Here is a 13,788-nt window from a genome sequence, read left to right as displayed (position 1 = left end):
ATTTTAGTATATTTAATACATATCATGTGTGTATGTTCTGAGACTTTCAGTCATGTTCAACTTTTTGCGGCCCCATGGACTGTAGCCTGCCAAGCTCCTCTGTCCACAGACTCCTCCAGAGAATATTGGAATGAGGTTCCATTTCCTCCTCTAGGGGATGCCCCTGACCCAATGATTGAACCCAAGTCTTCTAAGTGTCCTGTATTAGCAAGTGGGCTTTTTAATACTAGCGCCACCTGGAAAGCCCCAGGTATAGAATAAGGATCTGCAAACTTCGTGTGTGTGTGTGTGTGTGTGTGTGTAAAATTCTAGATAATAAATATTTAGACTTTAAAGGCCATATGTTCTGTATTATAAGTATCATGTAGTGTGAAAGCAGCATAGATATTATATAAACATGACTGAGTCCTGATAAAGCTTTATTTATGAGTACTGGGATTTCAATTTCACATAATTTTCATATGTCATGAAATATTATTCTTCCTTTGACTTGTTTTCAACTATTTGAAAAATGTAAAAATCATAACATGTGGACCATACCAAAATAGAGGGTGGGCCTGAAGTGTCAAATAGGTTACTGGGATAGTAACTGGGTTAGTTACTGGTTACTGGGTCAGCTTGCTGACCCATGTGTAGAAGCAAAAAAAGTACTAGGAATCTCAGATGCTGAAAATCAGCTTCATGTTGAGTAAAACATTTTATTCAGTAATTTTTAATATGGTTATTCAAAATATCCTGATAATTTTATAATTTTACTTCTTTATTTATTTTTGGCTGCTCTGGGTCTTAGTTGCTATGCAGACTTTTCTCTAGTTGCAGAGAGCAGGGTCTACGCCCTAGATGTGGCGCATGGGCTTCTTATTGCTATGGCTTCTCTTGTTGTGGAGCACAGGCTCTAGGGCACATGGAATTCAGTAGTTGCAACTCCCAGGCTCTGGAGCACAGGCTCAGTAGTTGTGGCACTGGGCTTAGTTGTTCTAAAGTATGTGGGATGTTTTTCCCCACCACAGATCAAACCTGTGTCTCCTGCATTGGCAGGTGGATTCTTTACCACTGAGACTTGAGGGAAGCCCTAAAATATCCTGAGAATTTTAAATGAAAGCAATTCTTATGAATAACATTCGATCACTATGCTCAATACAAGGAAAAATGCTTGCTAATATATGCAAATTAGTAAATAGCAGCTCTTTTTGTACTCTTTCCTATGTTGATTCTAAAAATTAAGCAAATGCTCTTACTTGGATGATAAACTATAGCATATAGAAATCTTTTATTCTCTCAAATATGTTTTCATACCACAATTTTTTTCTTTAACTCTAGCATCTTGGCTCTGGAAATGCATTATAAATTTTCTGCCAACTACAGAAACCATATTTTAGACTAAAAATTTGTTTGCTAACAAAGCTAACACAGTTGGCATTGATGAGTCTGGCTTTGGGATTTTCCAGGCCCCCTTGAATGAATATGTATTTGAGACAACAGAGGTGACTGCTCATGATAGTTAAGTCCCTCAAAAATTTTACTAAACCTTATGCCTACAACCTCATCCAGGCTAATCATATTAGACCCTCTAGAAATAGGACCCATTTTTTAAAAGCTTTTCAGGTAATTTTAACTGGATGGGTTTTTTAGAATCTCCTTGACTAGTTTCCAAACCATCAGGCAGAAAAATTTATCCTTAGACCACAGCCTGAGGAGACTGAAGAGAAATAATGGTCATATCCCAGCATGCATACAGACTGACAACTTTGACATTACTTCAACCGTGTGCAGGATGGAAATCTATCACTAAGCTTATGGAGGAACTTCTCTTTTTTTTTAATTGCAAATAGATGGTGAAAAGAGGAAACAGTGACAGATTTTATTTTCATGGGCTGCTGATGGTAACTGTAGCCATGAAATTAAAGGATGCTTGCTCCTTGGAAGAAAAGCTGTGACAAACCTAGATAGCATGTTAAAAAGCATAGGATCCAGACTTTCCGTTAAATTCTAAAATGTCCCAAATCCCTCACTACCCACGCTGCCCATCTACCCCACCAACACACATCCCCATTCCCAAAATAAAAACCCCAAAAAATAATAAGGAAAAAAGGGGATTGCCATTTGAGATACTCTTAATTGTAAAGTATGAATTGAGTTAGACTATGAGAAAATTGCATCAGGATCACATAATTCTGGTTCCATGTATAACTGCTTAAATTGAATATTTCTTGGCCTGATGCCATAAAGAAGACGCAGTCCTAGGATTTCTTTTTTCTTTTCTTTTTTTTTTTTTTTCGCCTTGTTTGTCAATGATGATTTTCACTTTGGAATCCTTGTGGAAGCTTTTTCTTTATTCTGAACGTTAAGAAATGTGCTGTCTTACTTCTCCTGTGAATGGGATTTACTTATTCTTTTAGGATATTTTGAACTTTACAAATGATCACTTTTGTTTTAGTTTGAACATCCAGAGAGGACTCCCTGCAAAGAACAGAGCTCATCTCCAATTACAAAGTTGTAGTATAAGATCGGAATTGACAGATGAGAAAGACTGATGATGATGAGGTCATTTTGGTGTTCAGTAATCATGTTTGAAGTTCCTTCTACTCATGACTGTGTGAGCTGAAACTCACTGCTAATGATATAATTGGTTCTAAGGCTCCTAGATTAGCTAATTTTACCTGTAACATTAGATTATTCCTGTACTTAGCATCCCAAATCTGGTGAGGAGAAAAAGAGATTTATTAAACAGCAAGCTTTTCATAGAGGAGATAAAAATCAAGCACAATTTTAAAACTTCCAGTTTTCTTCACTAAACTCTTTAGACTTCAGCATTTAGAAAACAGCTTGTCTTTCTTTCTCTTCCTTACTTTAAAAAAAAATACTAATCATATCTAAACATGAAATATAGTTTTAAAATTTTGGTGAGAAATTATTATAGTCATATATTTTTTAAATGGTTTTGTTGAGTATACACTATGTACAGAATTGAATTACATGTTTGTTTACTAAAGAGTCTAATATCATTATCCTTTGAATACATCTTGCCAGTTCCACAAAGTCCTGAAAGTGGACTCTTTCAATGACCATCATAATACTACAAAGAATTGATTGATGATGTTTGTATTCAATTTACATACAATCATATTTGAAAAGAGGGAAATTCATTTGATGACTCTCTTGAAAGCTTTTCTCTAAAGAATTGCACTATTGTTGGGACTAAGGTCATGTTAAGTGGAAAATAAACTTTTATTTACATAAAGTATGGTGAGCTCTAGAAAAATTCACCATCCAGAGATTTCAGGCAAACAAAGTTGGACTGTTAAGGAAGCAATTAGTAAAAGTGCATCATGAAGATAAATTTGGCCAGAAGAGGAAAAAGTTTCAGCTTTCATTATTTGAAGGGTGCTTTACCTCTTAATGATGAGAATGCCCTGAGGGAATTCCTTTAATTTTTTTAATTTTTTTAGGAGTAGAAGAAACACAGCTTCAGGAAGTGTTAGGCACTGAGAAACTGTTTTGGAAACATTTTCAAAGTCTGAGATTATCTTTGATGGTGATTATTAAAATGTATAGTAATCTCTGTAGACTTCCTTCCTTGAAGTTTTTACAAGGAATTGGGTTCAGAGTCTTACATAACATTATTTCATTTACTCCTCAAAACACTGAAATGTAGACTTTCTATAATTAAGTATTAATAAATAAATTAAATATAAAATTAAACATATTTCAGCAGTCTTGGCTTTATAGGAAAATTGTACAATAAGTGCAGAGTTCCCATAGATTTCATCTCTACCTTATCCCTGAATTTCCTCCTATTATTAACAATTTGCATTTAGTTCAGTTCAGTTCAGTCGCTCAGTCATGTCTGACTCTTTGTGACCCCATAAACCACAGCACACCAGGCCTCCCTGTCCATCATAAACTCCCAGAGTTCACCCAAACCCATGTCCATTGAGTTGGTGATTCCATCCAACCATCTTATCCTCTGTCGTCCCCTCCCCTTATTGCCCTCAATCTTTTCCAGCATCAGGGTCTTTTCAAATGAGTCAGCTCTTCACATCAGGTGGCCAAAGTATTGGAGTTTCAGCTTCAACATCAGTCCCTCCAATGAACACCCAGGACTGATCTCCTTTACGATGGACTGCTTGGATTTCCTTGCAGTCCAAAGGACTCTCAGAAGTCTTCTCCAACACCACAGTTCAAAAGCATCTATTCTTCAGTGCTCAACTTTCTTTATAGTCTAACTTTCACATCCATACATGACTACTGGAAAAGCCATAGCCTTGACTAGATGGACCTTTGTTGACAAAGTAATGTCTCTGCTTTTCAATATGCTGTCTAGGTTGGTCATAACTTTCCTTCCAAGAAGTAAGCATCTTTTAATTTCATGGCTGCAATCACCATCTGCAGTGATTTTGGATCCCAGAAAAATAAAGTCAGCCACTGCTTCCACTGTTTCCCCATCTATTTGCCATGAAGTGATGGGACCAGAAGCCATGATCTTAGTTTTCTGAATGTTGAGCTTTAAGCCAACTTTTTCACTCTCCTCTTTCACTTTCATCAAGAGGCTCTTTAGTTCTTCTTCACTTTCTGCAGTAAGGGTGGTGTCATCTGCATATCTGAGTTTATTGATATTTCTCCTGGCAATCTGGATTCCAGCTTGTGCTTCTTCCAGCCCAGTGTTTCTCATGATGTACTTTGCATATAAGTTAAACAAGCAGGATGACAATATACAGCCTTAACGTACTCCTTTTCCTATTTGGAACCAGTCTGTTGTTCCCTGTCCATTAGTGTGGTACATTTGGTACATCTTGATGAATACATTTATATCAACTAAAGTCTATAATTTACATTAGAGTTAGCATTTTTTGTTGTACATTTTATAGGTTCTGACACATGCATAATGACATTTATCCATCATCCTACTATCATACAAAATAATCTTCCCAAGCTAAAAATGTTCTGTGTCCTGACAATTCATCTCTCTATCCATTCCCTCGAGTCCCAGGGAAACTTCGATCTTTCTGTTTTCTCTGTAGTTTTGCATTTTTCAATATATCACAAAGTTGGAATCATATATGTAGCCTTTTTCAGACTTCAACTCAACAATATGGTGGAATAGATGGATAATCTTCTCAACAAAATGGTTGGATGACATCATCGACTCAATGGACATGTACGTTTGTGCTAACTTCAGGAGATAGTGAAGGACAGGGAAGCCTGATATACTGCAGTCCATGGGGTCACAAAAGGTCAGATGTGACTGAGTGACTGAACAACTCAGCAATAAGCATTATAAATTCCTCCATGTTTATTAGTGGTTTCATAGCTAATTTCCTTTTTATCACAGAATAATTTCATTAAATGAAGGAACTGCAATTTGTTTCTTCATCCACTTACTGAAGGATATTTTAATTGCTCTGATCTTTGGCAATTATTATTAAAGCTAATACAAGTATTCATTCAGAGAGATTTATGTGAAGATAAGTTTTTCACTCACTTGGAGTATGATCGCTGGATTCTATAGTAAGCCTGTGCTTCACATTGTAAGAAGGTAGCCAGCCATCTTCCATAGTGGCTGTACCATTTTACATCTGCCCTAGTAATCAGTGAGAGTTCCTGTTGCTCAATATCTTTGTCAACACTTGGTTTTGTTAGTATTTGGGATTTTGGTCATTCCAATATGTGAATAATGGTATCTCATTATTGTTGGAGTAGCATTTTCAACCACTGAAGTGGTTAAAACAAGAGCTTTAAAGGAGCCAGCCTGTGGATATTCTCACTGTCCTGATTTTTTAATAATTAGGGCAGGCTAAACATTTGCCACATGAAGACCATACACATGTCCATTGACCTAGCTCTCATCTAGATCTAGTTTTATAAATGCTGATGATAAACCAAGTCTGATTTATATGATGCATCTTGTGTGGAAAATATCTGTGACTCAAGTTATCTGATCAATCTTGAGAAATGACAGCTCAGCCAGTATAATAATTTTGAAAATAACTATTGCTAATTTGATGATTACCAGTTTTCATTAAATTGATTGCAAAGTTATCATTTTTTAGCTAGAGCAAAATGAAGCCAGAGGTCTTGATATTTCATTTTGTCTGTGATAATTTGTAGATTTGTGATCTTAGGTGATTTCTTTAAGAACATTGTGACTCAGTTTCTTTTTTTCTGTAAAATAGGGTTAATAATAGTAATACTTGTAAGGGATCCTGCAAGAAGGAATAAACTGATATAGTTACAATGCTCAGAACAGCCTCTGATGTGTCATAAGTCTCCATGAACAGTAGAGTGTTATTAGCATGATGCAACTAATTTTTGGAATTTGAAAAAACATTTTGTATTTTGCCCAAGTTTACCAGTTTAGAAAGTACAGCAACTAAGGTTGAATTTCAGATTTATCTCTGGAGCTCTTTTTAATATTCCATGAAGTTCTTAAGTTGGTATATACATGGAAGGGCATTTCTTGCTCTTCTCACACTTCCCCTTCTGGCTACCCAGAAAACCCTGTTGCCCCTGCCCTTTCACATCCTGTTATAGAATGATTAAAACAAACAAACAAATAAACAAAAAAACCCAAAAAACTAAATGTTCTATATACAAATGTCTTATTTTTGTTATGATTAATATTTTTATTTTATTTAAGGAAGTTCATAACATAAAATAATGTCACCCCTTTGCAAATATTTCAAGCCTGTTAATAATGGGGGTGGTTTCAGTAGATTTTAAAGAATATATTTTCATTGTATGAAGAAGACATACCTAAAAAGCTAGGTTAAAATCGTATTTATATTTTTATCCCACTGAACTGTCAAATTCCCCAGGATCCATGAGTCACTTGAAATGTGTATCTGAATAAATGAACAACACATACTTTGGACCCACCAATTCAGGAGGGATATGAAAAATCAATCACATACAAGGAAATGGGTGCCTTTATTCTTGAAAGAGAGCACAATAGAGAGGCTCACTGGATGGTTACAAACTGGCATGGTTACAAACTTCCTCGATTGAGGAAGATGACACAACTAATCACTACACTGTACACCTATAATGCACTTAAATAAATTAAAAAAAGATGACCCACCCAAACTGGCATGGGAATGGTTTCCTCTTCCAGCCGGACTGCCTAAGGAGCTGTCAAACTGTGTAGTTGTCAATGGAAAGTTCGTAAACTGCTCCTTCCACTGAATCATCAATCTTGGCATCTTTGTTATGTTCTTAATCTTCATTATTTTTAAGAGACATTAATACACTTGCTTGTTAATTGTTTTAATATACTCTTATTTTTGTAATTCATTTTACTGGCTCTTAAAATCTTGGTTTGAAATGAATTGCACATCATTTACATATCATGTTAGTGCTTTTACCAAAGACCTAGAGCTTGGCCCATCAAAAGCATACTTATTTTGTTGTTGTTGCTATTGCAGAAGGACAGGGAGGCCTGGCATGCTGTGGTTCATTGGGTTGCAAAGAGTTGGACTCAACTAAGTGACTGAACTGAACTCTTTTAGATGAAAATTTCAATTCTGTAACACAATTACTCGATTATTTAGCTGTAATACTCCAAACTTGGTTTCTATGTTTATCAGTGCCTTGGGGTCATCATTTTGGACTAGTCGTTTCAATGTGAGGTAAGACAATGTGTATATATTATTATGCTATGTGAAACAGCTTGTTTACAACTAAAAAACACATTATTTTCTCTTTGTAGTATTTATATTTATGTGTGTATGTGTACAAAAGTGTGTGATTTCTTAATTTCACCTTCTTCATTCTTAACTGTGGCTTTTTATTGCTACTAGTGTCTTGTTTGTACCAACCCCCTTATCTTGGCTTTTAATTACTTTAAGATTTTAAGGTTTGAGAAGAAGTAAAATGTTTATAAATCTGATAGTAAATAAAGCACTCAACAATGTCCATGCTATCCTCTTCTGTTTTACATGACCACAGAATTAGTTTTCTCAGAAGCATACATCTGAGCATTATAATCTTGAGCATTATAAGAGATTAAATCCTTAGAAGATAACCTGAGTGCAGAGTGAAAGATAGGGCTTCTCAGGCAGTGTGGTGGTAAAGAACCTGTCTGCCAGTGCAGGAGGTATAGGAGATGCAGGTTTGATCCCTGAGTAGGGAAAATTTCCTGGAGGAGGAAATGGCAATCCACTGCAGTATTCTTGCTTGGGAAATCCCACAGACAGAGAAGCCTGGCAAGCTATAGTCCTTGGGATAGCAGAGTCAGACACGACTGAGCAGGCTTATATGCACAGAGTGAACATCCCTGATTTGAATCATAGACTCATCATTTGTGAGGTTTGATAGAGCTGCTGTAGAATTTGCTAAATGAGACGTTATTATTATTCCTATGACTGTATTTGCCTTAGACTCCTTTTGAGGAAAATGCGTGTATTGATAATTTAAAAGCTTTATATCACTATTGTGACTCTCAAGAAAGACAGTGTATGTGAGTTTTCCATAAGCTACATAAACTGCAAAAGTGTTAGGTTTGTCTCTTTTATCCTTTCAGATAGTTGGCCCTCTTCCAGAGCTTTGAGGTTGCCAGAAATTTGACATAAAATTAGATAGATTGTCATGTGTTAATTTTGTCAATTAAATACAAAATTATGTGTTTAATGTGTACACACATAATTTGACCTGTATCTGTGTTGTTTCCAAATATGTACTTTCTTTGGACTCTAAGAATCTAGAAAGAAAAAAAGAAAAAGATGACACCATCCCCCTTTCTTCTCATTTCCTCCCACTTGATTAGGGTTTAATGGTGTCATGGATATTGGATGATGGCCATGGTTTTGTGGCCTGCTAAGTGGCCCACTCTGTTGAATAAATCATGTTAAATGAGGAGGTGCAGTTGTTCAAGAAGGAACAGAGAAAACACATTTCTCCTTGAGTAACATCTTTTTCTAATTGACTCCAGGCCAGCATCGCAGTTTGTAATCTTGTGGCAGCTGCCATAGCCAACCAATGCTGGCCTCTCAGCTCTCTGGGCCTCTGGCTCCAGTTCTGCTCCTGCTGTGGGTTCCATTCATCTGTGGGTCCCAGTACAATAGAGACTTTCTGAGAGTTAGCTATGTTGCTGATCAGAGATCTATGAAACATTAAATCTGAACCTATTTCATATTTGCAGCTTTGATTTGTTCTAAATGCTGAGAGGATTATGGATCAAGTTGTCTCCACATATGCAATGGGATATTTGAAAGATGTAGACATTCATGGAGAAAAATGAAGTGCAAAATGATGCAATATAAATGAAAGACCAGTTTAATTTAGTTATTAAGGTCATAGTGAAAGAAAGCAACATTTGAGATGGAAATTTATTAATCTGAACACATATAAAGATAAAACAAGTTCTGAAACTTCCATGACGCTAAAGGTCTCTCTCTCCAAATTTAAGTCATTTTATTTTAAGAACACGTTGTTTCAGGACTTCCCTGGCTGTACAGTGGTTAAGACTCCACCTTCCAATGCAGAGGGCACAGGTTTGATCCCTGATTGGGCACCAAGATCCTGCATGCCTCCTGGCCAAAAAACCAAAACATAAAGCAGAAGAAACATTGTAACAAATTCAATAAAGACTTAAAATAATTATATGTATATATATTATAAAATAATTTTGTATATATGCATATATACACGTGCATATATGCATATATACAAAGAACACACTGTTTTCTGCCTGATACCTGCATATCTCTACTCCCTAATTCTCTTTAGAAATCTCTCCTACTCTTTCAAATTGTCATACATTGACATCTTCCTTCATGTACAAAAGTGACTCCACAGCTCAGTTATTTGATGAAATTCCAGCTAATTGGATAGGACATAAAGGTCAATGATTTATTTATGATTCTAGAACTATTAGAGAAGCCTTGACTGCAGAGGCACTTGGCTTTCAAGAGCATCTTAGCCTAATATTATCACTATGCTGAGAATCCCCTTAGTATGATTCACTTGAAAAAATGCATTCTTTGTCCTTGACAGTCCAAGTCTTCCTGCAAATAGTCTCATGAAATATTTCTTACTTTACTTGAAATCTCGTCCATTTGTTCTTTTCTAACAGCCTGAAGAATTTAAGACTTTTCCTTAATCACTTAACCTGGTATTGTGTTATAGTAATCAGTGATCTGGGTCCTAAATATTTTTTCACTACTCAAGTTCAATTACTCCAGATAATTCATCTCTGAGTGGGTGACATCCACTCTGTGCTTTCCTGCATGCTTAGTATTCTGTTCTATCATGGCTGCATTTCTGTATTTATAAATCCTTTTCCCATGCAAGCTGTGGTTCAACACATTACCTATCTGGGCTGCATGTGGGAAACCGACAAAATTTCACATAGGTTGTGTTGAGTATGGAGATAATTTAAGAATTTTAGAGGTAATAATATGAGTAGACATGAAAACAAAAGATGATCTTCAACATCATTGGATGTCAGAGGATACAGTCTACATGAGAAAAGGGACTCTGTTTCTTTTGTCTCTTGTCTTAGTCCCTATTACAGTGAAATTCTTCCCATTGCATGTAATTAATAATAATTGAATTAAAGGACAAATTAAGACAAAGCAGACCATTCAACTAGTTACCCAAATAAGCTCAGAATAGACGGGAATTCCAATTAACAGGTAGATGGATTTATTTATTATTTATTAGAAAAGGAAAATGAGAAGAAAGTAAGCAATGCTAAAGAAGAAATGCCTGGATAAATCCTTCAGAGCTCAGTTAAAGCTATTATTTTTAGGATTTCCATGAGGTCAAAGGTAGGGAAGGATTCATTAAACCTGCTGACCTATTGAAATCGCTATCTTGAAATACAAATTATACTTTTTTTTTACAAATTATATTTATTTTTAAAAATTCTGTCCAGATATAACTGGATTTTTCTAGTCTCTTTCCACAAAGATATCATCTCTTCTTTTACTTTTTCTATTCCCAAAGACTGACATACCTATCTTATCTTGCCTCTCAAAATATAAGATCTTTGAAGGCAAGCTTTGTGGCCAATTGACTTTTGCTTTTTCCTGTTTCTTTCCTCTGCAGTGAATGGTTAGATGCCTACCCAATAATGTGGGCATAATTAGCACTATTGAAAATGGTGGAGTTGAATGGCTACAGCCCTGAGGTGGAGAACCTGAAGACAATGCGAGAATAGGAATGCAATAGAACAAGGCAGCTTCCTAGGGAGATATGCAGTCTAGCTGCCAAGTGACCTTCAGTTACAATGATCTCCTTCTCCCCACACTTTGAACCTGAAAGGAAATATACTGCCTTTGATTAGTTTTTAAGGAGTAGTCTCATAAAAAGCATGTTACTTGTGCCAAACCTTTTACATGAAATACAGTGTAACTGATGGCTTTTCATTAGCATTTTATTGATGCTCTTTAAAACTTACTGGACAAAACATTTCAGAGGTTCATTCTCTCTGGTGTATATCACTGTTGTGACATTCGGTGTTTCATATCTCTGTAAGAATTCCTTTATCTCTTTTTCTTAGCTGGATAGATTTGCCATGACAAGGTTTCAGTGTCACTTCCAAGACATGCAAACTCACATAGAGCTAAAAAAAAAAAAAAAAAAAGAAAAAAAAATATCTGTTCAGGCTATTATTTGTAAAACAAGCAGAAAATCAAAGATCTTGTTGCTGCTTTTGAAGAGATAACAAAATCCATTTACCCAGTAAATCTCAAAATAATTGAGTGTATTTTATAGCCATGTAGGCTTCCTGGGTGTCTCAGACAGTAAAGAAATCTGCCTGCAGTGTGACAGATCCAAGTTTGATCCCTGGGTTGGGAAGATCCCCTGGAGAAGGGAACGGCGACCCATTCCAGTATTCTTGCATGGAGAATTCCATGGATAGAGGAGCTGGTGGGGTCACAAAGAGTCAGACACGACTGAACAACTAACACTTTCGCTATACACTCATAGTGGAATGCTAAGACTGTGTCCTTTCTGAACTTCAGATCTCCTTCACCTTATTCTTCTAGATAGCTCAATAATACAATTGTACAAGTGAATGAGAATTTATTTACATAATTTTTATCTGCAGCAGATAATTTTTAAGGCTCTTTAGGAAAAGAAATGCAGTGCCAAGTGTCCAGGAAAATAACAGTGATGACTCTTGAGTTCCTTTAGATGTTTTGCCACAAGAGTACTGCCAAGCAAAATGTGCTTGGTTTAATTTATCTCAGTCGCACATCTAAATGCAAAATCCTCAAGGGGATCTTGTGCATTTGCATATATCTTTTGAGAATTTAAGTGTAAATATTCAAGAGAGGATTGTTTTGCTGCTTTGATAAAATGACTGTGGATTCCATGCAGATTGAAGTAGAGAGCTGGGGTAATGAGGTCTCAAACATTAATCTAGGTTCCTTTAGCATTTGTTGAAGAGCTGGTTTGGTGGTGCTGAATTCTCTCAGCTTTTGCTTATCTGTAAAGCTTTTGAATTCTCCTTCATATCTGAATGAGATCCTTGCTGGATACAGTAATCTAGGTTGTAGGTTATTCTCTTTCATTACTTTCAGTACGTCCTGCCATTCCCTTCTGGCCTGGAGGGTTTCTATTGATAGATCAGCTGTTATCCTTATGGGAATCCCTTGGTGTGTTATTTGTTGTTTTTCCCTTGCTGCTTTTAATATTTGTTCTTTGTGTTTGATCTTTGTTAATTTGATTAATATGTGTCTTGGGGTGTTTCGCCTTGGGTTTATCCTGTTTGGGACTCTCTGGGTTTCTTGGATTTGGGTGGCTGTTTCCTTCCCCATTTTAGGGAAGTTTTCAGCTATTATCTCCTCGAGTATTTTCTCATGGCCTTTCTTTTTGTCTTCTTCTTCTGGGACTCCTATGATTCGAATGTTGGGGCGTTTCACAGTGTCCCAGAGGTCCCTGAGGTTGTCCTCATTTCTTTTGATCCTTTTTTCTTTTTTCCTCTCTGCTTCATTTATTTCCACCATTTTATCTTCTACCTCACTTATCCTATCTTCTGCCTCCGTTATTCTACTCTTGGTTCCCTCCAAAGTGTTTTTGATCTCATTCATTGCATTGTTCATTTTTAATTGACTCTTTTTTATTTCTTCTAGGTCTTTATTAAACAGTTCTTGAATCTTTTCAATCTTTGTTTCCAGGCTATTTATCTGTAACTCCATTTTGTTTTCAAGATTTTGGATCATTTTTATTATCATTATTCTAAATTCTTTTTCAGGTAGATTCCCTATCTCCTCCTCTTTTGTTTGACTTGGTGGGCATTTTTCATGTTCCTTTACCTGTTGGGTATTTCTTTGCCTTTTCATCTTGTTTAGATTGCTGTGTCTGGAGTGGGCTTTCTGTATTCTGGAGGTCTGTGGTTCCTTTTTATTGTGGAGGATTAACCCAGTGGGTGGGGTTAGACGATTGGCTTGTCAAGATTTCCTGGTTAGGGGAGCTTGCGTCAGTGTTCTGGTGCGTGGAACTTGATTTCTTCTCTTTGGAGAGCAATGGAGTGCCCAGTAATGAGTTTTGAGATGGGTCTATGTGTTAGGTGTGTCCCTGGGCAGCCTGTATGTTGATGTTCAGGGCTATGTTCCTGCGTTGCTGGAGAATTTGTGTGGTATGTCTTGCTCTAAAACTTATTGGCTCTTGGGTGGTGGTTGGTTTCAGTGTAGGTATGGAGGCTTTTGGACGGTCACTTATTACTTAAAGTTCCATGTAGTCAGGAGTTTTCTGGTGTTCTCAGGTTTTGGGCTTAAGTCTCCTGCCTCTGGATTTCAGTTTTATTCTTCCTGTAGTCTCAGGACTTCTCCAACTATACAG

The 13,788-nt window shown here is 36.4% G+C and overlaps 1 non-coding gene across 1 annotated transcript; it reads left to right on the top strand.

Moving 5' to 3' along the window:
- The first annotated feature begins 5,749 nt into the window (after positions 1-5,749).
- LOC122704146 lies at positions 5,750-5,880 on the top strand. The gene has a single exon (XR_006343768.1). It is a non-coding gene; the product is annotated as a small nucleolar RNA SNORA72 (small nucleolar RNA).
- The last annotated feature ends 7,908 nt before the right edge of the window (positions 5,881-13,788 follow it).

The sequence above is a fragment of the Cervus elaphus genome, chromosome 11, assembly GCF_910594005.1.
Source record: "Cervus elaphus chromosome 11, mCerEla1.1, whole genome shotgun sequence".
Lineage (NCBI taxonomy): Eukaryota > Metazoa > Chordata > Mammalia > Artiodactyla > Cervidae > Cervus > Cervus elaphus.
Note: the sequence above shows the minus strand (reverse complement) of the source record. Positions and strands in the feature narration are given on the sequence as shown.